Source organism: Lepidochelys kempii, chromosome 10 (genome assembly GCF_965140285.1).
Source record: "Lepidochelys kempii isolate rLepKem1 chromosome 10, rLepKem1.hap1, whole genome shotgun sequence".
Lineage (NCBI taxonomy): Eukaryota > Metazoa > Chordata > Testudines > Cheloniidae > Lepidochelys > Lepidochelys kempii.
This window is the reverse complement of record NC_136389.1, coordinates 59,401,910-59,428,108: the sequence shown is the minus strand read 5'-3', so window position 1 is coordinate 59,428,108 and position 26,199 is coordinate 59,401,910. Positions and strand designations below refer to the sequence as shown.

The 26,199-nt window shown below is 40.3% G+C and overlaps 1 protein-coding gene and 1 long non-coding RNA gene across 11 annotated transcripts in view; both read left to right on the top strand.

Annotated features, from left to right (window-relative positions):
- TCF12 (transcription factor 12) overlaps nt 1–26,199 on the top strand; it is a 281,225-nt gene that overhangs the window by 149,201 nt on the left and 105,825 nt on the right. The window lies entirely within an intron of this gene.
- Nucleotides 19,286–24,268, top strand: LOC140894903 (uncharacterized). 3 transcript variants are annotated; one of them, XR_012153990.2, is made up of 3 exons: nt 19,286–20,646; nt 22,584–22,656; nt 23,473–24,268. It is a non-coding gene; the product is annotated as an uncharacterized LOC140894903 (long non-coding RNA). The 3 variants fall into 3 exon arrangements; XR_012153989.2 differs by having other exon boundaries at nt 22,584–22,692; XR_012153988.2 differs by having other exon boundaries at nt 22,584–22,692; nt 23,470–24,268.

Genomic DNA, 26,199 nt, shown 5'->3' with positions numbered 1-26,199 from the left:
AAACATTACCTAAAGTCACAACTTAGGTAGGTGTAAATTGATCATTATCTTTTAGAACAAATACTCAAATGATTTATGCACAAGTATATCCTAATTTATATCCTAACTGTTGAACTACATCATTGTGCTCCAAGCTTTGCAAAGTTAAAGTGGAAAATGCTAGTTAAAACAAACTCCTTTTTTTTTCTAAGTGTAATAAATTATGCACTATAAAAAGAAATAGTGACTTTTCTGACACTTCAGTAGTACTTCTATAGCACATTTAAAAGGTGAACTAACTCCTTCTCATACTGTATGGAACCAAAATATTATTTTTTCTTAAAATGTTATATTCTAGAGTAGTCTGAGTGGTATAAGATACATAACTGCCTATACTTGAGTGTTGTGTTTTAAATGTTGTTCCAGTCTAATGGGAAGTATTAAAAAGGCCCCAATTTTGCAGACCATTATGTGTGTGGGTGACTTCAAGAATGAGCAGTCCCATTAAGCATGTATGTAAGTGTTTGCAGGATAAGGCCCTTATATCCATATTTAGGATTTTAAAGAGTTGGCCTGATTTTTGGTGTGGTGGTGAACCCTTGCCATTCCCAATGACACTAGTGGAAGTTGGGGTTGCTCAGCACTTAACGAAAGTCAGACCTCTTGTAGGAGTCCAAATATGGATTTAGGAGTTTAAGTTAAAGCATCAACATTTGCTGAATGTTGTCCTTCCTTAAAAAAAACCCCACCACCACCAATAAACTGGCTTTGCTCAAACAAGGTAATTGTGTCTGTTCTTTCTATAAACAGTTTTCACAAGTGGCAGGACTTTTTTTTTTTTTTAAATTCTTTTTAAGGTAAGCGAAGGAGTAGACCTCTTTGGGAAGAGAGATTGTGTTGGTGGAAGACTGATGTAGTCACAAGGGCCCTAATTCAGCAAATCACTGAGGCACCTGCTTAAATTGCATTGAGGTCAATGAGACTTAAATGCATGACTAAGGCGAAGCATGTGTTTAAATGCTCTGCTGAATTGGATCCTAAATCATGTATGGCATGGGAGTTTGTCTAAATAAAATTGTTCATATACAAAACATGAAAATGTTAAACTTTGAACTGGTTTGTATCTGCTTTAAAATGCTTAGTAGACATCAGCTGCAATAGTCTAGAGTGACAATTATCTGTCACATAATTCAGTGTAATTTTATTCTAAGTTTTGGGTAGGGCAGCTTTTTAGAATTTGTGAGTTATAATATTTTGATAGAAATTAGAAAAAACATACACTTTACTCTGATTCCACTTACTGGTGAACCTCATTAAAATATGTATGAGCTTGGTTGTGCGGTTCTGACCCAAGCAAATCTAATGACCCTGGAAGTCCAGGATTGGATCCTGTGTGTCACTTTGCACATCTTATTTAAAATATAAAAGCTTAAATGGAAATAGAACTTCAGAATTCCAAAATAGCTAATGGGTTGTAAAGGGTGCTTGAAAACCCCTACATTCAGTGCCTATATTAAGAGCTGCGTCAATTGTTTGCGAAGTTGACTTCAGTTTTATCTTAGAAGAAGATAACCGAGAAATGTTAATTTCATAATTCAATCAAAAAGCCTTAATTTTTCCAGAGTGGTCTGACATGAAGAACCTGGATATACTGCTACCCTTATGCCCTACTTCTTTTCCACAAGCTTCATAGGTTTTCATTTGAACTTCAGTAAACATAAATGTCATGATCTTGATTTATCAGCATTTCAAAGGACAATGAGTTTAAAAAGATTCTATATTTCTGAAGAGAGGAAAAAAGAAGAACTAACTGTTGACCTATCAATACCCTGTGTTAAATGTACAGTAGGTTCTCAAACCTTTTCACGCTTAGTTTGGACCACATCTTAATAGAGAATGTATCTTGAGGATCAGCCCCTATGCCATTGGTGATAGAATAGGATCTCTGTGCAGAGCTGTAACGGGGAGTGGGGAGAAGAGAGGCAGCTGCTCAGGGCACAGAGCCGGTGGGAGCGGTGTCAGTGCCCCTGCAGGATTGGACCTAGCAGTGTTGACCAGAGTCCATAGGTGTAGTCCATAGGGCATTGCCCCCACCCCCCTCCCGCCCCAAACAAAACCAAAAAAACCCCAGAGGTTTTGTGATTTCCAGTTGGAGTAAAGGAGAGTCAGTACCACTTGAACGCCAGCTCTACTAACCGTGGTAGACCTTGGATCATAGTTTGAGAATCATTAGAATAGGGAATCTTGCAACAATGTTTTAGCAGGCTTCAGCAATAAAATAATCTGAGTCTGTAGAATATTTTAAGCTATTTACAGGTGAAGAGCAAAAAAAATTGTTTTGATAGGTGAGTATCAGTATCAAAGAGCCATTTAAAAATATTTGGAACAAGCTGATACAGACTCATAGAAATGTAGAGATCAAAGATACCTTGAGAGGTCACTTAATCCAGCCCACTGTGCTGAGGCAAGACTCAATATACCCGGACCATCCCTGTTCTTAAAAATCTCCAGTGAGACGGATTCCACAGCCTCCCTTGAAACCCTGTTTTTGTGCCTAACTGCCCTATAGTTAGAAAGTTTTTCCTAATAGCTAACCTAAATCTCCCTTACTGCAGAGTAAACCCATTGCTGCTTGGCCTACTTCAATAGACATGGAGAACAGTTGATCTCCGTTCTCTTGAGATATTTGAAGACTGTTATCAAGTCCCCTCTCTTCCTTTCTCAAGACTAAATATGCCCAGTTTTTTTAACCTTTCCTCATAGGTCAGCTTTTCTAAACCTATCACTTTTGTTGCTCTCCCCTGGGCTCTGTACAATTTGTCCACATCTTTCCTAAAGTGTGGCACCCAGGATTGGACAGAGTACTCCAGCAAGGCCTCACCAATGCTGAGTTGAGCAGGACAATTATCTTCTGTGTCTTACATAGAACACTTCGGTTAATACACCCCAGAATGATATTGGCCTTCTTAGCAACTGCATCACATTGTTGATTCATATTTGATTTGTGATCATCCACTATAAATTTTAGCAGTACTGTCGCCTAATCAGTTATTCCCCATTTTGTAGTTGTGCATTTGTTTTTCTTAAGTGTAGCACTTTGCTCTTTATTGAATTTCATTTTGTGGATTTCTGTTCTCCAAATTGCTTGCAACCCCTTCCAGCTTGGCGTCATCCATGAATTTTATAAGCATATTCTCCACTCAATTATCCAAGTCATTAATGAAAATGTTGACTAGTACCAGACCCAGCACTGACCCCTGCAGCACCCTACTAGATACGTCTCCCCATTTCGACAGCGAATCATTGATAACTTCTCGTTAGATATGTCTACGCTGCAAACTTCTTACGGTAGTTTGTACAGTACATACACAGCTAACCTCCCTCTAACATGGGTATAAATTAGGTTGCCAACATTGTATTTCAAAAATAAGGGACTGTTCTCTTATTACCGCCACCCCAACCTTCCTCCCGATATTCTTTATTATTTATTATTATAATTAATAATAATTAATAAGCAGTACTTACCTACATTTGCCAGGGCTATTTCTTGCTGCTTTTGCAGCACTCAGCAACTCCTGGTCTTTTTGTACGGAGGTGACAAAATAAGGGATGTCCCTTATAATAAGGGACTGTTGGCAACCCTAGTACAAATAGCAGTGTAGACTGTGAGGCACTGCTTAGGTGAGCAGAACAAAGATATTTCTGAAGTCTGTGGGTGTGTACTTGAATGTATATGCTATACAGCTCTCTATAGCCCAAACAGTACCTCATCCGTCTTTAATGCTATTTTTTGCAGTGTAGTGTCCCGCTGCCTCCCTGCTCCTTGAGCCTTCCCCCACAACAGGGAAGGACCCTGGCAGCAGGGCAAGTTTTTGCCAGCTCCCTGCTTCTGGAACCTACTCTGCTGCAGGGAAAGATTATAGCAGTGGGAAAGACTCTGGCAGGGCAGAGTCTTTCCTCACTGCAGTGAAAGACTCCAGCAGTGGGGAGCTGCAGCAGCCTTTCCCTGCTGCCTCCCCCAGCCGGAGTCTTTCACTGACGTGTGTAATTACACACTGCAGCATGAACACAGGTTTATTTTCACTGTAGCATATAGCTACACGTACCCTACACGCTGACAACACTCATAAGCAGCAGGTGTAATGGGCCAGGGGAAGCTAGGCCTCCCCAAACAGGTTACAGTACCTGCCACCTTCAGAATGCCACCTCTGAAAGACCACTCGGGCTGAGGCCCCACCCATGCTCCGCCCCGTGGCCTGACTCGTGCATTCCCTCTTCTCCCAAGGCCCTGCCATCGCTCTACCTTTTTCCTCAAAGCCCCCCGCCACTTGTGCTTCTCTGCCCCTTCCCCCGCAGTTCCCCACACCTGCCGCTCACGCTTCTCTGCCTCTTCCCCTGCCCTTCTGCCCCTTCCCAATGGAGATTGCTCTGAGCAAATACATCCACAAAATAACATGAACATTTCTCCTGGAGAGAGACTGGTTTCCAGTGGTGAATGGAAGCAACTCCGATTAGCCAGGTTATCCACTAGCATGATCCATTTTGCTCTGTCAGGTTTTGTAAATGCTTTATTGACCATGATGATACTTTTTTTTTTTCCCCCTTTCCTCCTGCAGAGCTGCACTGTTCTCGCCGGCTCCTCTCTCACTACATCTGTAAACCATGGTGACCTGTGGGAGAGCATTTAGTACCCACTATATTGATTATCCAGATAAGAGAATAAAATCCTACTAAGCCATCAGTGGAGTGGCCTGTTGTACAGATTGACTCTGAAGAATAACACATGGAAATACATAAGTTCCATTAGCCTGTAAAGGCAGACCATTAAAACAAACTTCTTGCCTTAATGGGTGTGTGTGATCTCAAACTAAAGAAGGCAGGAGGCTTAGGTGTAAAGAATAACATGTATCTCATCTGTATCATGTATATCATTGTCACAGGCTTCCAATAATATTTTTTAGAAGTTTGATATGAATTGAAAGGAGTTTTGTTGAAAGAGGAAGTCATCTGTTTGGGGTTTTGTAGTAGTATTAAGGGAATGGTTTTGTGTCTCAGTTGGGTTGGTAGGAAAGGAATCCACTGTAGTGATTGGTTGGCTACTTCTGTGTTTGGTGTGGGTTGTTTTTCAAGAAAGAAATTTTTTTTCATTTCAGAAAAGCAGTCCTGGCTTTGTTCTGGCTTGGTATGGGAGAGCAGAATCTTCAGAAATGGTTTGATTTCTAGGTGTGTGGGTTGTTTGACCTTCAGCAGTCGTTAGAATAGATTGAAACAGGAAGGGGAGCTCTCACCACAACACCAGCAGAGAAGAAGGGGAGCTATCACTATACTTAGGGCACTACCAAATTCACGGCCATGAAAAACACATCATGTACCGTGAAATCTGATCTTTTGTGTACTTTTATCCTGTACTATACAGATTTCATGGGGGGAGACCAGCGTTTCTTAAATTGGGGGTCCTGACCCAAAAGGGAGTTGCAGGGGGGTGGTCACAAGGTTATTTTAGGGGGTCACATTTTAAACTAAGGGCTTGGGGGAAGCCGACAGGTGCAGAGCAGCACGTGGTTTGGACATCCCATAGGGGAGGATCTATAAATGGAGATTCCCTATGTCCTAATGAGGAGGAGAGGATGGAAGATGATAAAATTGTATTGTATTGTACAGGTAGGATCTCATGAAAAACAGTCAAATGAAAAAAGTCCGATTCAATTACATCATATAATGGCAGGCAGCTAAAAAGTGACAAGTTTTTAAAATGCTTATATACCAATGCTAGAAGACTAAATAATAAGATGGGTGAACTAGAGTGCCTTGTATTAAATGAGGATATTGATATACTAGGCATCACAGAAACTTGGTGGAATGAGGATAATCAATGGGACACAGTAATACCAGAGTACAAAATATATCGGAAGGACAGAACAGGTCGTGCTGTGGGGGGAATGGCACTATATGTGAAAGAAAGCGTAGAATTAAATTAATTAAGAAAAAACCAGACTGTCCCATAGAATCTCTATGGATAGTAATTCCATGCTTGAATAATAAGAATGTAGTAGTAGGGATATATTACAGACCTCCTGACCAGGATGGTGATAGTGACTGTGAAATGCTCAGGGAGATTAGAGAGGCTACTAAAATAAAAAACTCAGTAATAATGGGTGATTTCAACTATCCCCATATTGACTGGATAGATGTCACTTCAGGAAGGGATGCAGAGATAAGAATTCTTGACACCTTAAATGAGTGCTTCTTGGAGCAGCTAGTCCTGGAATCCACAAGAGGAGAGGTAATTGTTGATTTAGTCCTAAGTGGAGCACAGGATCTGGTCCAAGAGGTGAATGTAGCTGGACTGCTTGGTAATAGTGACCATAATATAATTAAATTTAACATCCCTCTGGCAGGGAAAACACCATAGCAGCCCAACACTGTAGCATTTAATTTCAGAAAGGGGAACTACCCAAAAATGAGGAGGTTAGTTAAACAGAAATTAAAAGGTATGGCACCAAAAATAAAATCCCTGCAAGCTGCATGGATACTTTTAAAAGACACCATAATAGAGGCTCAACTTAAATGTATACCCCAAATTAAAAAAAACATAGTAAGAGAACCAAAAAAGAGCCACTGTGGCTAAACAACAAAGTAAAAGAAGCAGTGAGAGGCAAAAAGGCATCCTTTAAAAAGTGTAAGTTAAATCCTAATGAGGAAAATGGAAAGGAGCATAAACTCTGGCAAATGAAATGTAAAAATATAATTAGGACGGCCAAAAAAGAATTTGAAGAACAGCTAGCCAAAGACTCAAAAAGTAATAGCAAAAAGATTTTTAAGGACATTGGAAGCAGGAAGCTTGCTAAACAACCAGTGGGGCCACAGGAGAATCGAGATGCTAAAGGAGCACTCAAGGTTGATAAGGTCATTGCGGAGAAACTAAATCAATTCTTTTCATCGGTCTTCACAGTTGGGGATGTGAGGGAGTTTCTTAAACCTGACCCATTCTTTTTAGGTGACAAATCTGAGGAACTGTCCCAGATTGAGGTGTCATTAGAGGAGGTTTTGGAACAAATTGATCAACTAAACAGTAATAAGTCACCACAACCAGATGGTATTCACCCAAGAGTTCTGAAGGAACTCAAATGTGAAATTGCAGGACTACTAACTGTCGTCTGTAACCTATCATTTAAATCAGCTTCTGTACCAACTGACTGGAGGATAGCTTATGGGACGCCAGTTTTTAAAAATGGCTCCAGAGGAGATCCTGACAATTACAGGCCAGTAAGCCTGACTTCAGTACCAGGCAAACTGGTTGAAACTATAGTAAAGAACAAAATTGTCAGACACATAGATGAACATAATTTGTTGGGGAATAGGCAACATGGTTTTTGTAAAGGGAAATCATGCCTCATCAATCTACTAGAATTCTTTGAGGGGGTCAACAAGCATTTGAACAAGGAGGATCCAGTGGATATAGTGTACTTAGATTTTCAGAAAGCCTTTGACAAGGTCCCTCACCAAAGGCTCTTAAGTAAGTAAACAGTCAACAGTCATGGGATAAGAGGGAAGGTTCTCTCATGGATTGCTAACTGCTTAAAAGATAGGAAACAAAGGGTAGGAATAAATGGTGAGTTTTCATAATGGAGAGAGGTAAATAGTGGGGTCCCCCAAGGGTCTGTACTGGGCCCAGTCCTATTTAACATATTCATAAATGATGTGGAAAAAGGGGTAAACAGTGAGGAGGCAAAATTTGCAGATGATACAAAACTACTCAAGATAGGTAAGTCCCAGGCAGCTGCGAAGAGCTACAAAAGGATCTCTGAAAACTGGGTGACTGGGCAACAAAATGGCAGAAAAAATTCAGTGCTGATAAATGCAAAGTAATGCACATTGGAAAACATAATTCCAACTATACTTACATAATGATGGGGTCTAAATTAGCTGTTACCACTCAAGAAAGAGATCTTGGAGTCATTGTGGATAGTTCTCTGAAAACATCCACTCAGTGTGCAGCAACAGTCAAAAAAAGCGAACAGACTGTTGGGAATCATTAAGAAAGGGATAGATAATAAGACAGAAAATGTCATATTGCCTCTATTTAAATCCATGGTACGCCCACATCTTGAATACTGTGTGCAGATGTGGTCGCCCCATCTTAAAAAAGGTATATTGGACTTGGAAAAGATTCAGAAAAAGGCAACAAAAATTATTAGGGGTATGGAACGGCTGCCGTATGAGGAGAGATTAATAAGACTGGGACTTTTCAGTTTGGAAAAGAGACGACTAAGGAGGGATATGATAGAGGTCTATAAAATCATGACTGCTGTGGAGAAAGTAAATAAGTAAGTGTTATTTACTCCTTCTTATAACACAAGAATTTCATAACAAATGAAATTAATAGCCAGTAGGTTTTAAAACAAACAAAAGGAAGTATTTTTTTCACACAACGCACAATCAACCTGTGGAACTCCTTGCCAGAGGATGTTGTGAAGGCCAAGACCATAACAGGGTTCAGAAAAGAACTAGATAAATTCAATGGCTATTAGCCAGGATGGGCAGGGATGGTGTCCCTAGCCTCTGTTTGCCAGAAGCTGGGAATGAGCGACAGGGGATGGATCACTTGATGATTACCTGTTCTGTTCATTCCCTCTGGGGCACCTGGCATTGGCCACTGTCGGAAGACAGGATACTGGGCTGGATGGACCTTGAGTTTGACCCAGTATGGCCATTCTTATGTTTTTATGTCACGGTATTGCCACCTTTACTTCTGTGCTTACTTCAGAGCTGGGTGGCATACCGGGCCTGCTACCCTTACCCCTGTGCTGCTGCTGGCAGTGGCTCTGCCTTCAGAGCTGGGCTCCTGGCCAGCAGCTGTGACTCTCCAGCTGCTCAGCTCTGAAGGCAGTGCCGCTGACAGCAGCAGCGCAGGGGTAAGGGTAGCAGTACCACAACCCTCCTACAATAACCTTGCAACCCCCGCCCCCACAACTCCTTTTTGGGTCAGAACCCTTACAATTACATCACCGTGAAATTTCAGATTTAAATAGCTGCAATCATGAAATTTACCATTTTTAAAATCCTATGACTGAGAAATGGAACAAAATAGACTGTGAATTTGGTAGGGCCCTAACTATATTTTTAGTAGCAACAGCTAAGAAAGAGGGCATTTCTTGCTTCTCTTAAGAAAAAAAGTTGCGGGGGGGGGGCGGCAGGGGAGGAGCTGCAAACATCCCTACCCTGCTCTCTCCTTCTTCACAGGAGTTCCAAAGCCTGTCTTTAGGCTTTTTATATAGTTAAGTTTCTGTGTTTCACAACTTACTTGTCTCTTGTCCTTCAACAACATTTTATCCCTATTCCTAGCATTGTTAATTTATCTGTTCATTGAAAGAGGTACATGTTCCTGGGTTTTTGTGAGAAAACGTCCTGTCTTGTCCCTCCCGCACCCCGAGTGCATTCATAGATTCATAGATACTGAGGTCAGAAGGGACCATTATGATCATCTAGTCTGACCCCCTGCACAACGCAGGCCACAGAATTTCACCCACCCACTCCTGCGAAAAACCTCTCACCTATGTCCGAGCTATTGAAGTCCTCAAATCGATTAGTAACCCTTTAAAAATATTTTACTGTTTTAGTGGTCAAAGATCATTCCTCCTTCCCCTCCTCTGCAACCACAAAATGGTATTTATTATTCTTGAAATGTTATAGGCCGTTGAAATCTAATTTTCATAACGAGTTGTTTTAGCTGTGTTTAAAGGAAGGATACATAATAAGAGCATGCAGTGGAGTGAATGAGAGATGGAGCTTCCACCTTCACTTTGGGCAGCGCTGGCTCCAGGCACCAGCTTTCCAAGCAGGTGCTTGGGGCGGCATTCAGAATGGGGTGGCAGTTCATGTCCCATGGCAGCAATTCGGCAGCAGCTCCGCCGCTCTTCCCGCTGCGGTGGCTTGTGGGTGGCAGCTCCACCGCTCTTCTGGGCGCGGCGGCAATTTGGCAGAAGTTCTTTTGCTGTTGCGGCGGCAGCTGCTTGAGGTGGCAAAATTTGGTAGAGCCACCCCTGACTTTGGGTTTCCTATCTTTAATCAATTAGGCCACAATTCAACAAAATGCATAACTTGAAGCATGCAAATAGTCTCAATTGGCTTCATTTGACTTACATGTTTAAGATTATGCATGTGCTTAATTACCTTGCAGAACTGAGACTCTTACATTATTTTAAGTGTTTTTAAGTGTTTAAAAATGCCATTTTAAACCAGGTTTTGTTTTATGATATCTCAAATGTAGTTGGTTCAGGCTATATGAACAGTGATGTGTAAATAATTTGATGGCAGGCTGGAAGCCTCATAGGTGTACTAGACTAGACAAAGCACAAGAAAATATATGGTGGTTAACAGTCCTGTACTGCCAGGAGGATAGATTAGATAAGCCAATAGGTGCTTTACATTTCTAACTTCTATTTTTTTTTTTTGCTATAGTGTTTCATTCCAAATTCTGTTCTAAATATATGGGTGCTCTTCTTTGTGGTCTGGGGGAGTGGACAGAATTGGGAGTCAGGAACATTTAAATTCTAATTTTCTCTACTTCTGACTTGCTGTGTAACATCTGTCAGGAATTTAAACTTTACCGCATTTACCCATCTGTAAAATGGGGTCATAATATATATGTACTTACTTCACAAGGAAGTTGAGGCTTAATTAATATTTGAAAAATGCTTTGAAATTCTTGGGTGAAAAGGCACTTTATAAGTGAAAAGTATTTTTTACTATTAGCAGTGAAGTTTTTGTTTGTGTTAATTATTGTGTATTTAAGATAGTCAATCTTCAGTAATTCTGAAGCATAGGCATGGCTGCTGGTAGAACTGAATAACCGCTCATTTTTTATGTAATCTGGATTTCAGCAATGGGACCCAGAAAGAGTTTTTTATATGTTCGGCTCTTTGGCAGAAAAGAATGTACTGGTAAAAACAATAAAGTTGCTTTTAGGGAAATACAGTGCCTTACTTTAGTAGAGGAGGGCTGAGATACATTGTGAACTGTTGTGAGCTGCAGCTGCATTTACCATCAAACTCCAAGTTGGAGCTGATGAATGTTTTTGTTTTTAGTGTCATGGAAACTGTGAACCAAAGAATGGATATTTTGTTTATCTGGGAAAACAGCAGTTCCCTGCATAAAACATCAGTCACTTCCAAAGCAGTTCTTTAAATAGATACTGTGACTATAACCCCAAAAGTTGAAAGACTAAAAGTGCAACAATTTAAACCACCTCAAAACTTTCTATAATTTTATTTTTCTCTGTTTGAACATACAGATTACCTTAATAAACGTAACTGCAATAATTAAGATTTTTAATATGTAGTCATAACGTTGAAATCAAGTGACCATTCAGTGTTTGTTTGTAATTGTGCAATTTTAACCTCAGACTTGAAGGCGTTAAAAAATTTCAAGTTACCATGCTCCATTAGAACTTTCCTTACCTTTTGTCTACAAACCATTTATTTCAGGACCTAAAATAAGTTTTTATTCAATACTATTCACTTCTTATGTAGCCAAAGAAATATAATAAAGTTAGTTGCAGAGATTAAATATCCTAAATAGGACACTCGCTCTCTCAAGGGTAGAAAGGGAAATCAACAGTTGAAGATGGAGTAGAATAAAAGGAGGGGGTAGCAAAGGTACAAGTATGTAGTTCTTGCAGATTCCATCCTCCTTCCTGTATGAGGGAGGATACAGGAGTGGGATTAGGAGTAAGGTAGGTAGGTTTTAGTTTCATTTATATATTGGATTGAATAGGAAGCTGAAGATGAACATCTTAAAAAAAGTGACTTTACTGGGATGGAAGAGTGAGAGATGGGGTAATACAGGTGAAAAGAGATTTCCTCAGCTGTGAAATGTCCCAGGGAGCAAAAATAGGTATTTGAGATACAGAGACTTAGCAGACTAACTCATGGGACAAAAGTGGAATTTTATATCCAGGTAAGCTATGATTTTTAAAACTTCAATAGCAAGAAGTAACGTGTAGTCTAGAGCTGACAATTGAGATGGAGCCTAGATATGAAACAGTGGGAGAGAAGTCTGAATAATTATGTAATTGCAGGTCAGATTCCTTAGAACTCCAAAGTATCATTGATGTTCACCTCAGGTCTCCCTGAACCAGAGGCTAGTATTGGTAAGGAATGCTTCTGCTGCTTCTCAATCGCCACCTTATGTCACCTGTGTGCCCTTAACCCCACCTGTGTTCTCTTTTTTCCCCCCAAGGATAATGCATGTCTCATCTCCCAGGATGGTCAGTTGACACTTGTTCCCCAGAATTGACAGTCAAATCCAAAATACAGTTGTACTTAAATAATGTACACTGTTTAATAGAGAGTGGAAGCACAAACAAATAGAAACAGTTAAACTTTTTATTATGTAGACAGAAGATAGGAGACCTAATAGACTTAATTTCAAGGTTAAAAAATGGTCATTGTGTTGTGGGGTTTTCAGCATCCTTCAAGCTGTCTGCTTCTTAGCTTTTCTTTTCTGTTGTGATTTTATGGTTCTGTGTTTACTGTTGAAGACCAATCTCTTTCATTGGGTGCACAGGCAGTTTAAATAGAAAGTCCCTTAAGCTTTGGCAGCTGGGTGTCAAAGTTTTCACCGGCATGATGAGACATGGCGTAAGCCTTGATATGTAAGGCACTTCTGATATTACAGTCTTTCAATTTCCTTATATTTAGTGTAGTGTTTTTAAAAGACCCTTTGTCCTCAGTTGTATGAATATTCTAAAGGGTTCTGTTGTCCTTTTTTATGGTTTGCACCTTTTGTTACAGGTACACATCCCATGAGTGTAAGTTGAGCCAACATCCTTTCTTTGTGTCATATCTATTAGCATTTTAATTTTGTTCTCGTCCCAGGTGGTCTTGTTCCTGGATGGCTACAGTTTGTAAGCGAAGGTATATTATGACTATTTGCAGTTTGCTAAGTGTATGCAGAGCATTATAGCTCATAGCATGAGTACGATGTCACTGCTTAATAAAAATTGTCTCTAAGTAAATCAGTTTTCAATATTCTCAGTCTGCTGGCTCATCAGTAGTGCCCTGCACAGATACAAAATTTGTATCTGCAGCCAATCCGCAAAAATGATCTGTGGATATCCACAAGTTTGCAGGGCTTTAGATATAAAATTTGCATCTGCACCCATCTGCAGTCTTCAAAAATGGTCCAGACATTCACATCTGTGGATGCAGATATCTGTGGATATAAAGCTGGTAGCTGCAGATTTGCAGGGCTCTCCACATTGGTAGTTTTATCTGTAAGCAACTTATATGTGAAATGGGAAAGAAATAACTGTTGCTTGAAGTGGAGGTTGGACTTTTAAAGGTATACAATTACACTTCCTTCCCGTATCCCAAAAGAGCTTTTTAGTCAGAGCTGAGCAAATGATTTTTCATGAATAATTTACCCCACAAGTTTAATTAGTCTTTGCTTGCAGGATATCTGTTAGCTGATTGCAGTTTCTCCAGATTCGTAGCTAATTTATTTCCCAATTTTGGGGTGTTTTTTTTTAAACTCCATGGATTGATTGCGGAGTTCTCTCAGTATGTGCTGGTCATACTGTGTTGGTTGGTTGTGATTGGTCAGATGAGTGACATGGTATCATTTCTAATCCTTGATCAGATAAATTTGCAATCCCTTTTGTTGAAAATACTCCCACTGGTGAATTTAAAGTTGACTTCTGTGAAGACTCAGGCGTGATTTTGCAATATGCTTTCTGCAATCTGTTTTTGTAAGTAGAAACCAAATGTTCAGGAAAGCATGCAGAAATGGTTCAAGCACAGACCGACCAGTCTTATTTAAGAATTAATGGGAATATTTTGCACTTTTTTTTTTTTTGCTGTTTTGTCTTGTCTCTACTTATAAATTTCCAGAAGTAAACAAATTCTATGACATGGGGTCTCGTACTTTGTCATAACGCAGGTCATACGCTAATTGGGAGTCTGCTTTACGGACCATATCCCTTCCCATTTGTGATTGCATAACATTCTCCATCGCAGCTACAGCAATTGCTTACATGAAAAACAAATATTAGAAAATGCTTATATTCAACTGAAATTAGTGTAGTAACTGCTTTTGTCTGTTTAAAAAAACAAAAAACCATGGTCTACTTTTTGCTCTTAACTTCATTTCTCCCATCCAGTATTTTTGTGCCTTTCCTTCCCTGTTCCATCCCCACTTATATTCCCTTACAGCCTTGTTGGTGCCTCCTTCTTTTCCGTTGTCTGCATGTTTCCTCATTGCCTGTCATCTTCCCCACATGTGTATTTCCATGCCATTTGTTTCCTGTTCCTTTGGCGATGCTGTCTGGCTACTTCATTTCCTTCTGTCCTGTTCCCATGTCATGCTTTACATACTTGTGGCTGGCAGCTGGTTGGCTCTTCTTCCTTTTCATAGTTTCATTTACAGGCCTCCAGGTTCTTTTTACAGTGAAGACCCCAGACACCTGTTGAAGCAGCTTGGAATGGGGAAGACCAACACGTTCTGACCAGCCAGCTCTCTGCAGGCCAGCAGCAAGTGTTCCGTAGACCACAGTGTTCAGTATAGAACTCGCTGTTTAATGGCTCTTCCTGTTGTCTTACCAATCTTGACTCAAGTTTTTTTCGTTGTCCACATTACACAGGGAAAACAAGATCCTGATTTTAGTGGCAGTAGCTCAAGTTATGAATGCTCCTGTGTCTTATTTTTTGTTTTCACTGCTGTGTTTAAATATGTAGTGACTTGTTTAATTGATAATGATAGTTATTTCTGATAACACCAAAGTGGCACTCCTGTATAGCAAACAAAATTTCATACTTGAAATTTTGGTACTACACAGATTTTGTGCAGAACTCCCCGGCTATCATTACTTCTACTGTCTGTTTTATTACACATGTATAAATATATTGCAAACAAAAAATAACATATAAAGAATGTTAAAGTTGCAGAGTTGAGCACTCAAATTAGGAAATGCCAGAATTAAGATTGCTCATGTGGCCTTAATTCGGCCTCTTTGCTTATATGCATTTTGATACAGTTGTTAATTACATGATCACATACTCATTTTCCCCAGGACCCATTGCCTTGATTAGTGCACAGGACGGATGGTGCTTACTGAATGAGCAGTTACTCAGTATTTTGTTTTCTTATTGTTTATTGTGTGGCCCCATGCATTATTTACTACACACTATCAAAACGCTGCACAGAATAAAGAATTATTAATTTCCTAATGGACTCTGACAATTAACACTGTAGTATCTGAGTGTTTCACAAACAATTCATTTTTCTTCACAACAACAGTGGGTTTTTTTCCTATTTGACAGATAGGGATCTGAGGCACAGACTTAATGTCAAAAGTATCCACTAATTCTGGATGCCCAATTTGAGATGCCTAGGGCCTGATTTTTAGAGTACTAAGCATTTTATAGTATTTCATTTGTTCAAAGCACAGCTCCCATTGACCTTAGTTACAGTTGTGAATGCAGGGCACTTCTGCAAATAAGACCCCAGGTGTCTCAAGTCGGAAACCCAGAAAATGAGGAAGACACATTTATTGACTACCTGTGAAAAATTTGGTTTATGTGACTTGTCCAGCATCATACAGGAACTCTGGTAGAGGGAGGGAGAGAATCCAGTTTTCAATCCATAGCCTCTTTTATTGCATAACTATGGTTCATCCTCTGAGCATTATCTGTCTTGTGCACTGAATGGCTCCTGTGGAAGCAGAAGAATCTTTTAATTTAGTAGTTTTATCTAATTTTCTGAGTTTTTTAAAGAAGCAAACTGAACAAAATTCCATCATGTGGGACCATATTGATTTACCACCAGTTTCATCAGCAAGTGTAGAACCTTTAGATCCACTGCGTCTACCACTTGTACTAACAGAGTAACTGATAGCAGTAATAGGCCATCATCTTTTGTGTGGGCTAACCACTAGGGGGAGATAAAGCACATGTTTTTCCAGTGAGTTTCACAGCTATTTGCTGGCATCAGAGGAACTGTGAGACTCAGGAATCCTGAGTTGTAGACTTTGAGGAATGTGTGGTCTAGTAGTTACAGACACTTCTGTATCTACCCAAATAGTCTCTCCACTCCACAACTTGACCCTTTCTGCCTGGGTTCATCTATTCTGTCTCAGTCCCAGTCTCCTTGCCATTCTGGATTCTAATTGGGCTGTTTCTCCTTCTCCACTTCATTGTCTGGGTGCTAGCAAGGGAAAATATTGAGAGCACAGTAGAGAGTCTCCCTGGTCTCAGTCTCTGTGCCTGGCTCAGATTATGTAGCTGTGGGCTGGAGAATGTTCAGCACAGATGGAATTTTCAGAGAATTTATCTGCAGAACTTTAGCAAGTCCGATTTTGTGAAAAACAAGATTTTTCTGAGGTTTCTTACTTGGTAAAATGTGGGTGCATATTCATGGGACTAGCAAAAGGCATATCTCTTCCAAGAGGACCCTGTTGTTATAATTGGGCATACTAATTTACCCTAATTGTGAGCTCAAATGTGAAAAGTGAGTGAAAGTTCATAGTGTCACAGTAATCAACAATGTTGTTGTTGGGAAAGATGCAAAAAGGAGACAGACTGAATTAGTCTAAACAGGAAGGCCTACTGATATAATTCAAGCACTGTGTTAAGATCATGCCTTGTAAATGGGAAGAATGTGGACCAGCAATCAATTAACCAAAATTGGTTTGTTGGAAATTAGGTCTAATTGGTGGACAATATAATGGGGGGATGGGCTATTCAATCTGTGAATCCCTTTTGAGGTCCTCAAAAAAGAGACTTTTAAGGGGTGCAGATTTGCAGAGCTGAAATTAAGGGAGGAAGAGTTGGTTACTACAATGCTGGCTGACTGAAAGAATTGAAAAGAGTGAGCTTCACCATCTCTTGCAACCCTGGGATCCAGTATAGCACTACTTTGCCTTAATTGTTCTGATCCTGAGAGAAGTTCTGACCAGAATGGGCCAAAGAGAGGGACCCAGATGACATCATCACGTCCACAAGCTCTGGTTAAATTCTGAACACCATCTGCGATGCGAGACTGTCTCATTCCTCCCTATCCCTCGTGTGTCCTTTCCCTTCCCCACTTTATTTCTTCTCTTTTCTATCCCTCTCCTTTTGCCTTCTGTTTAATGAGAGTCAGGATAGCTGGGCAGAACTGTATATTTTGCAGCAGTGCTGTAAACCTGTGATGAGAGAGACAGATAAAAGCAATGCCCTGTATCAGTGGTTTTCAATCTGTGGTGTGCAGACCATGTCTAAGATTTCCAAAGGGGTCCGCACCTCCATTTGAAAATGTTTAGTGGTCTGCAAATGAAAAAACGTTGTAAACTACTACCCTATACAGCCCAGTGCTGGTACAAGTTTGCTAGGTCTCAGAGTGGCTGATAAGACTGTTGCTGTGCCTCTTTTTTCCAGCAAGTGCAAGTCAACACCAGAGACAGAAGCTGCATTTTCTGTCTTTGCTGTTCATTTCTTTCCCCTTTTATGTGTGTTTGTCTTGTTTTGTCTTTTAGGAAACAGGATTGGACGTTATCAACAGCCACAACAGTTTCAGCCTGTCTCAACTAATTTCTCTTTTCCCCAAAAGGACAGTTCTCTAAGAGACTGTCAGAAAACGGGGAGTTCTTTCTAAAAACACTCTCCAGCTAAAGGGAGCAAGGTTTATAGTTAAAATGAAATCCTTGTTTAATACTTTACATTTCAAATGCTTTAATTGTTGAAAAGATTTTTAATGCTGTGTTTGCCATGGTACTCAGCAGGCTGAGGGCTCTGTATATCAAACCTTGTTTAATATTGGACACTTTCAGGGTCATGTTAACACCTCTGACTCTTGGGGCCACATATTCTATCTAAATTAATACAATTGACCCCCATATTTCTGCCAAATTTAAAGTCTCTGTTTCAAAGCATAGAAGTGTTAGAATGTCTCAGTGAAATGGTTGTAGGAATTTAACATGGGGAAAATTTTTCCCGAGCCATGAACATATTTCAGTATAATTTGAGCATGTTCCCTCTTACCTTAATAATTGTACCCTTTTGCATCAGAGTTTATTAGGCTAATAATCTACCTTGCTAACATTAAGCACCTCACAGTTATTATGAAATCTCACTGATATGTGTGCAATAACAATGTTCTTTTCAAGTTGCAAGAACTAGAGCTGACTTTTCCAACTGGCAGTGGGGCAGCCATTAGTGGACTTCAGTCCGCTCCCATCTCCTATGTAGCTGAACTACATAAGATCATTAAGAGATGTGTTTTATGTAGCACCAGATATATGTAGTGCTTTGCAAACACAAACTAAATACTCTTTTTTGTAAATTGATACCTATCCATGGGATGGAAGGGTCTTGGACAATTTAGTGAAGTGGGGATAATGGGAGTGGGGTTCTTTAAAACTTCTTTAAACACTGACATTTATTTTAAAAATACTGTATCTGAAAAGTTAGGAGAAACCCCCAGAACTTAGTGTATAATTTATTAGTAAATGCATTCAATAATGTAATGCTTAAACATTTGTTCCTGAGGGACACGGAGTCGCCAGTGACTCTGAGGCTGTCTGCACCCAACCCTGACACAGCACAAAGGCTGGGCCTGCTGCAGAAACACCCCGGGCCCCTCCCCCTCCAAGCCAGGTGCACCAAGATAGCAAGCAAGAGGGACAATCTCTCTCACATGCACGCCCAGCCCTGGCCCCGATCAAGGTGTGGAGCAAGTAGGCTCAGCCTGGCAGAATCCAAGTGTGGAGGGGGCTTAGTGTGAGGAGATTGAGCTGTGGGGTGAGAGGGTTCTGTGTGGGGCAATCTGGGTGCAGGTGGCTTGGTGGGAGGTCTGGGTGCAGGGGGGATCTGGATACATAGGGGCTCGGTGTGGGGTACCAGATGCAGGTGGAATGGGACTCTGCAGGTGGTTCAAGTGAAGATGTTCGGGGCTCAGCAGGGTGTGTGTAGGGGGATGGGGCTCAGCAGGGGTAATCTGGGTTGGGGGGCTCAGCGGGGTGTCTGGGTGCTGGGGGATTGGGGCTCAGTGGGGTGCGGTTCTGGGTGTAGGGGGCTGGTTGGGGGTGATCCAGGTGCAGGGAGGGCAGTGCTTGTTCATGTGGGGGTTTGAGTATGGAGGCTCAGCCGGGGGTGGTCTCATGATACAGGGGGTGGGGGTCTGGATGGACGGATGGGGGAGGGGTGGATCCAGATGCAGGGGGTGAGACTCAGCGGGGTGGGGTGTGGGAGGCTCGTTGGGGGAGTTCTAGGTGCAGGGGGTGAGGCTTGGTGGGGGAGTCTGGGTATGGTTGGGTGAATGGGGGAGCAGCAGTGACCTTAGTGATCTTAGTCCAAATAGGCAAGACAGACAAAGGGTTGGAAAAAGGAAGTATTATCTCCCATTTTACAGATAGGGAACTGAGGCATAGACTTGCTTCAAGTCACATTGAAAACATGTGGCAGAGTTGGGTATTGGACTCAGGTTTCTTGAGTCCCTTTCCAAATACCTGTCCTCTATTTGTTTAGCATTAGAATTGTTCTGCTTGGGTTCTGTAGTATCTCTTGTTTTGTCCACTTGAAATTTGGACCCAAGAAAAATGGGTGATGGAGCGAGTCTTTCAAATCCAGATTGAAGAGATAAAAACACCTTTCCTGGGCTTTATTTCCTGTGAAATTGGTTTAAGTGATGGGGCAGTAAAACAACACTCCCAGAATAACACACGAAACTTGGCTAGTCAGAATCTGTACATTTTAATTCCCTTTCCCCCCTTGAATACAGTCGACCAGTGTTCTTGCTCATGTATTGTTTTATAAGGTTACAATGCACAATCAGTCCCAGCTAATCTGTGTTAGTTTGTATCTATTAACCTGGTTTCTAGGATGATTTAGGGATAACTGGTTCTGTAGTGTGTCTAAATTGTCCCTTTATTAATCTCAAGATTTAAAATGGCAAGTTAAAAGCAATCTGTAGACAATTCAGATTACCAAATCTTGCTGCTATTATCAAGGGTAAGACACTCTTGGTGCATTAGTTAGACTTCAAGGATTATTGATTGGGAAGCTGCTTGCAGTTCCTGATGCCTGTCACAAGAAGACTGTGCTGAGTTTAGATGGAGTATATGATGAGATAAAGGCTAGGTTAAAAAAGTGATTACAACTAGGGAACTGCAAATCACTGACCTCCATAGGGTTCCTCTGGTTTATCACTAATCTCACTTGCACTTGGCATTTTCCTATGATGCTGCTTTATCATTCATAGCTGAGCAAGTAATTTGGCATGGAATGAACAGGAGGGGGGTGCAGCAAGTCCAGCAGCTGCGCTTGTTGGCACTGGATATTTAAACATCTACAGTGTAGCCAGCAGCGTGCTTGGCACAAGTGTTAGCCAATAACACTTAAATAAATTGTTGTGAAGAGAATAGGAAGGCATTCATATTTAGTGCTTTCTTCAAACTGTGTTGTGTTAGATCTTTCTCATTTCTGTTCTATATGTCTGGGCAGAAATATTGAAACGAGATTTAAGAAAATTCTACTTTTGATGATGTATGATGTTTTCTATGGCCTAAAAAGCATTAGAGAGAAACAGATTGTTGATGTGAAATAGATGAAGATATTAATCAGGAGTTCTGAAATTCTCTACTAGGGGACAAGGACTAAATATCAGTAAGAGGTGAAGAGCTGATCCTTCATGGTGAGGTGGTGAGCAATTTTTTCATATACAGAAATTATAGTAGAGTGTCTCACTCAGAAGTCTTTTGTTTCTAAGATGGTTGCAGCACACCTAGGACAAATATTAGGGGCAGGGATGTCTTCATCTTGTAATCAAAATGAAGCCTATTACGCCAGGATGAGCAAGAATTGGAGTTTGGGGTCTCCATAAAAAAAAATTAGGAGTAGAAACAGGGGACCTCTATTGGAAACAGCAAGGTAGGTATGCCATAAAGTTTATGATACAGCCATACACGTTATTTCTGTCGGTGTTTTAATATGGAAAGAAGTATTAAATATTACAGAACAATAACAAAATGTACTGCAGTGCATTTTTTTGCAAGTTGTTCTATGTGTGCAGTATATATATATAGAGAGAGAGTTACCCACCAGCATCGAATTTACAGTTTGTTCATTAATAGGTTAGACAGTGATATGAGAAATTAGTTAAACATTGTTAATTCTGTGGGTGAATAAACACATAACTTATTAAGTTCTATTATTAGACATTTTAAAAACCACTAAAACAGTAGTTAAGATGATTCCCAACAATAAACTACTCATATCAACTTGACTTGAGACAATGATTTTTTTAAGACCCCTTTCAGCATTTCAGGAGGTAGACATTAATTATGAATTCCTTTAAGCATTTAAAACATTATCAAGATTTTTTTTCAGGTTAGATATAGATGAATCAGACTCTTCTGTATATTTATGGTTTGGCAAGTAGGTAGCTGTTGTCATCATAGCTGTCAAATCTACAGATATACTTCTATGTGAAACTTTCAAATGCCGTTGATTTCATGAAATGAATTGATGTAGATTTAAGTTAAAAAAAAAAAAAGCCAGGCCTTTTAAAAAATTTGGATTTTTCTCTGGACTGTATTCTAGATGTTTTATTATAAACTGAGTTTAATGCTGGATATAAGTTGACATATTAAAAATAAATAAAGAGAGAGAGAGAGAGAAAATGAACAATGAAAGGATGATTAGGAAAGTAAAGACATGTCTCAGAATTTGCTGAAAGAATTTTCTCTGTATGGGTAGTGTAGTCACACTTGTCTGTGACAAATAAATAGAGCAGCTGCCAGCTGTGGTCACTACACCATTCACATTAGATGATGAACATTGCTTTGCTTTAAAAATGCTGGCGCCTTCCAGACTGCCAGCCAAATAAATACTTGGGGGATATGTAAAAATATCTGTAGGCTCAAAAGGGTTAATTCAGCTGAAATTAAAATAATTTGCTGTACAATTAAGTTCTGTCATCCTCTCATGTGTTAAGCATTATTCTGAATCAATGGAAGAGGAGTATTTGACTTCAGACAAACACTTATAGCAGGTTCTCTGAAGTAATTCACAACTGAGTTAGTGTGGCAAACAGTTTTGCACTAACTTCCATTTTCTGTCCTGTTGTCTTTATAGTCCTTTTCTCTGATAAAATCTACATAGTCAGCATGAGGAATTTTTTGTATTTAAGTTCTTATGCAGTATTTGAGAGGTAAATTATGTTGCAATCATATATCACATTTGGGCAAAGTAAATAATTACAGTTAAAAATACTTCAGGTGTTAACTAAAATCTTAATAATGCCAGAATTAGTCCAACGTGTCTCAGTGTTTGCTAACTTGTGAAATGCCAATGGTTTAAACTGTCTAGTGAGGATTTTATACGTAGTTTGGTTTCTTCAAATCAGAGTTTTCTGGTCCAAGAGCACATATGCTAGTGGTTGCTAGATCTTTGTGAAATTTTCATTTTGAAACCATATGAAGCTCACTTCATTTGGAGTTTTGTTGCAAACACAAAACTCATCCCAGCTAATTGAAAGCTCAGCACCTTGTAAATAACCCTGGGCAGACTTAAGGTTTTGATTAAAAAACCAACTCAATGGTTTTGACTTGTCTTTTGATTCAAACGTAGAACTTGAAGCAAAACTATGGGATGTGAACCCCACTGGGATTATAACTGAAGAGAGGTGTAACAGTGCTGGTGTGTAAGTACAAGCATGGCCAATATACCTCTGTTATGGGTAAGCATACGATTCTGTCACAGAGGTCACAGATTCCATGACTTTCTAGGACCTCCGTGACTTCTTCCGGGGTGGGACAGGGTTGGAGCAGCTGTTAGCCCCAGGGCTGCCAGTATAGCGGCCCAAGGGTTGAAGCAGTGGCTGGAGTTGGGTTAGCCCCCCTGGGGCTGGAGCAGCGGCGGAGCTGGAGGAGAGGCTGGTGGTCAGCACCAGGGCTGCTGGAGCAGCTGTCTGGAGGTCAGTCCCAGGGCTGGAGCAGCTGGCTGGCCTGGGGGCTGCCAGACCGGTGGTCCCTGGATCCCTGGACCAGTGGTGGTCAGCCCCTGCCGCAGGAGCAGTAGCAGGGCTGGAGCAGCTGCTGGAGCTCAGCCCTGGCAACGCTCTGACTATTAGGTCCACCCCCCTCCAGGCTTTTATTTTTAGTAAAAGTCAGGGACAGGTTGCAGGCTTCCATGAATTTTTGTTTATTGCCCGTGATCTCTTCCTGACTTTTACTAAAAATACCCATGACAGAATCTTAACCTCAGTTATGAGACATAGCCCTCTTAAGTGCAGGGCTTGCTCAAGACAAGCCATAATGAAGAGAGGTGAAGAGGTGTCATATGATTGCCTACTGGAGTCTTTGAGCATGTGAACATGGGGAAATTTAGTCTTGAATAAGAGTGTCACACAGGGAGTTATACTGATGTCATATAATTATATTGGTATAGTTATGCTGGTAAATTACCCCATGTAGAAAAGCCCTTAATAATGGAATGCTCCTGGTTTATTCTGGAGAAGATGAAGGTTGAGATAAGATCTTGAAAGAAGTTCTTCCATTGAGGTCTCGGAGATATCCAGTGAAGGCTATGCAGAAGGTAGGTATTTCCTCTCCCCTCCCAGCTTGCTGAAAACTAGAAAAGCTTTGAGATACTTTTCTTTTGTCTTGGATCATTTTGTGGTGATAAGCAAGCCCTGAAGAAAAAAGGGCCTTGGCCTGAACTGTAGTTTGGACTTTATTTTATCTTTCTGGATGATATATCTGCCCACTGGTTTACAATAATTGATGTTCATGCAAACCATGCAAATGAAAATTGGAAGTCAATGGGGATTCTGCCATTGAATTAAATGGAATATGGATTGAGCAGGAACATAGTGTAAAACAGAGGAAATTACTCAAGAAAAAGGAAGGGCAGAGAAGGGAGGGATGTGATAGGTTATAAAGCAAGAATGTGATTTAGAATTGTAGCCAATTAGTTCATTTTATCATCCGTTTATCATTGTTTTATGTGATGTTATGGTCAGCTCATGAAATAATAAAATAAAAGGCTACAGAATTCTGTGTATAAGGCTTTAATTGCTATTTTTTTAAACTTAAGAAAAATATAGCACTGGAGAAGTGGTCAGCTGTGGAAAGCTGGCTGAAGGAAATGGGCTTTGTGACACACAGGAAGAAAGGAGGCTTAAAGGAAATAAGTGGTGAGGAGGAAGGGAACACAATGTAGGGAAAGAAAGAAAAGAAATAGGGAATGGCTGTTAAAGAAAAAACAAAAGGGAAAACTTGCAGAAAATCTATATTACCAGGGAGTAGTGTGAAGGGGAAAGAAGGAAGAAAACAAAGAGATGCCAGTTTATTTTGTATGGTTTAAAGCTAAAATATTTCAAAATGCCCCCAAATGTTTAATTTTATTAGTGGGTGTCTAACAATTCTTGCTATGATTCAGGTTCCAAATGAACGTTTGTTATAATTTCTATTTTCCCAAACTCCTATCTACTTATGAAGTTATACAAGGCTACCTGAAACCTCCTCTGTGGCAGTGCAGTATGACCACAAATGTAATCAAGTGTACAATCTCTGCTGCAAATGAGACAGGGCATTCAAGACTAGGGATCTTGGGTTCTAGGAATTCACTTCCTTTTGGTTCTCCAGATCCCAGAGTTGTTGACTTTCAGGATATGCTGCAAGATTCCCCTGTTTCCCCCCCACCCCCCACGATTTTTCTTTGAGGTGTTATGGAGTGGATAATAGAAAATTCATTTTGGGGTTGGGATGGTTTTCTGGAGAAGATTATTTGAATGATACGTAATAACTCTGACTAATCGCTCTTAATTTTATACAGCCATAGAGAGAGATCAGTGCAATATCTAAATTACCCCCTCTCAGGCCATTTGATATTCATGGGGTATGAATTTTTTAACCTAACTAGGAGAATTTAAACGCTGACATCGACTACCACGGGCAATATCTAATACACTATGCACAGGCAACCTTAATTCTGGCATTTCCTAACTTTTGAGTACTTGACTTTGCAACTGTAAAGCTCTTTTAACATTGTTTTTGTATGTAGTTTTAAGATGTGTAATCTAAATTGCATGTTCTCCCACTCTTTCTTCTGAATCTGTAAAATGTAGCACTTTGTGTGCAGAGGAGCACCTATCTTTTTAAGCAGACGTTCTTAAAATACAAAATCTTATGAACCACCTGTAGGAATTTCCCTCCTCTCAGCTGAGATGGCATGGAATGTGAATAGTGGTGGGTAGGGGTGGGGCTTTTGTGTATCTGTGAGAATTCCATGAAGTAAGCTCTCCAGATATGTGAATCCATTGCATTTATAAAGCATATTTTTAAAGTTGTGATCATTTTGATTCAGCGCTTCAAGATTTTCAACTGACCCCTTTTCAGATAGTGATTGTTTGATTGGTTTTGTATATTGTAATAGGAATTTCTCAGCTCCTCACACTTGAGAGAAAACGTGTGTTTTTGAGTAATATGACCCATAACTCATTTACAGTAATATCACTTAACATAGTGATATAATTGTGTTTTAGCTCTGCTCATGTCACAATTTAGAATTCCTATATTTTTAATATGTTGAGTTGAATCCCCTATAATCTCATACAGCACTCAGAGTGAATAGTGCAAAATAAGTGAGTCCCCTATAATCTCATACAGCACTCAGAGTGAATAGTGCAAAATAAGTTGTTCACTAATCTAACCAAACCAAAGAAAGCACATAATTTGATAAATTGCACTTGCTAGCTGCACATATTGTAAAAGAAGTAAGTTGTCATTTGAAAATCTGGCAGTCTCCTTCTTACTCTCCGTGGCTGGAGTCTGAGCTCTCTGTGGTCTTAACCTCAGAGTCTCTTACTATTTTAATGTATTTTTCTAGATTTATTTAGTTAGGTTCAGGGGAATGTATGCCAAGGCATTCCCTTTGCCTGGCCCTTACCAGCCAGGATTCTTGTCACCAGTGCCTCCTTGGTAGGCTGGGGAGTTACTGGAGGTTTAGGGCCTGTAGTTGGAGCAGGCAACTCCATTTCATATCAGTGTCCTGCAGCTTCGGACCACCTACAATGTCTGTCTAGCTTTCCTCGATCACATCAAGGGTTTGGTAGTTCACATGCTTACTGACAATACTGCCGTCATGTATTTTGTGAACAGGCAATAGGGAGTATGTTCCAGTGTGCTCTTCCAAGAGGTGATCAGGTTGTTGCAGTTCTGCATTGATGAGAGTATTGCTCCAA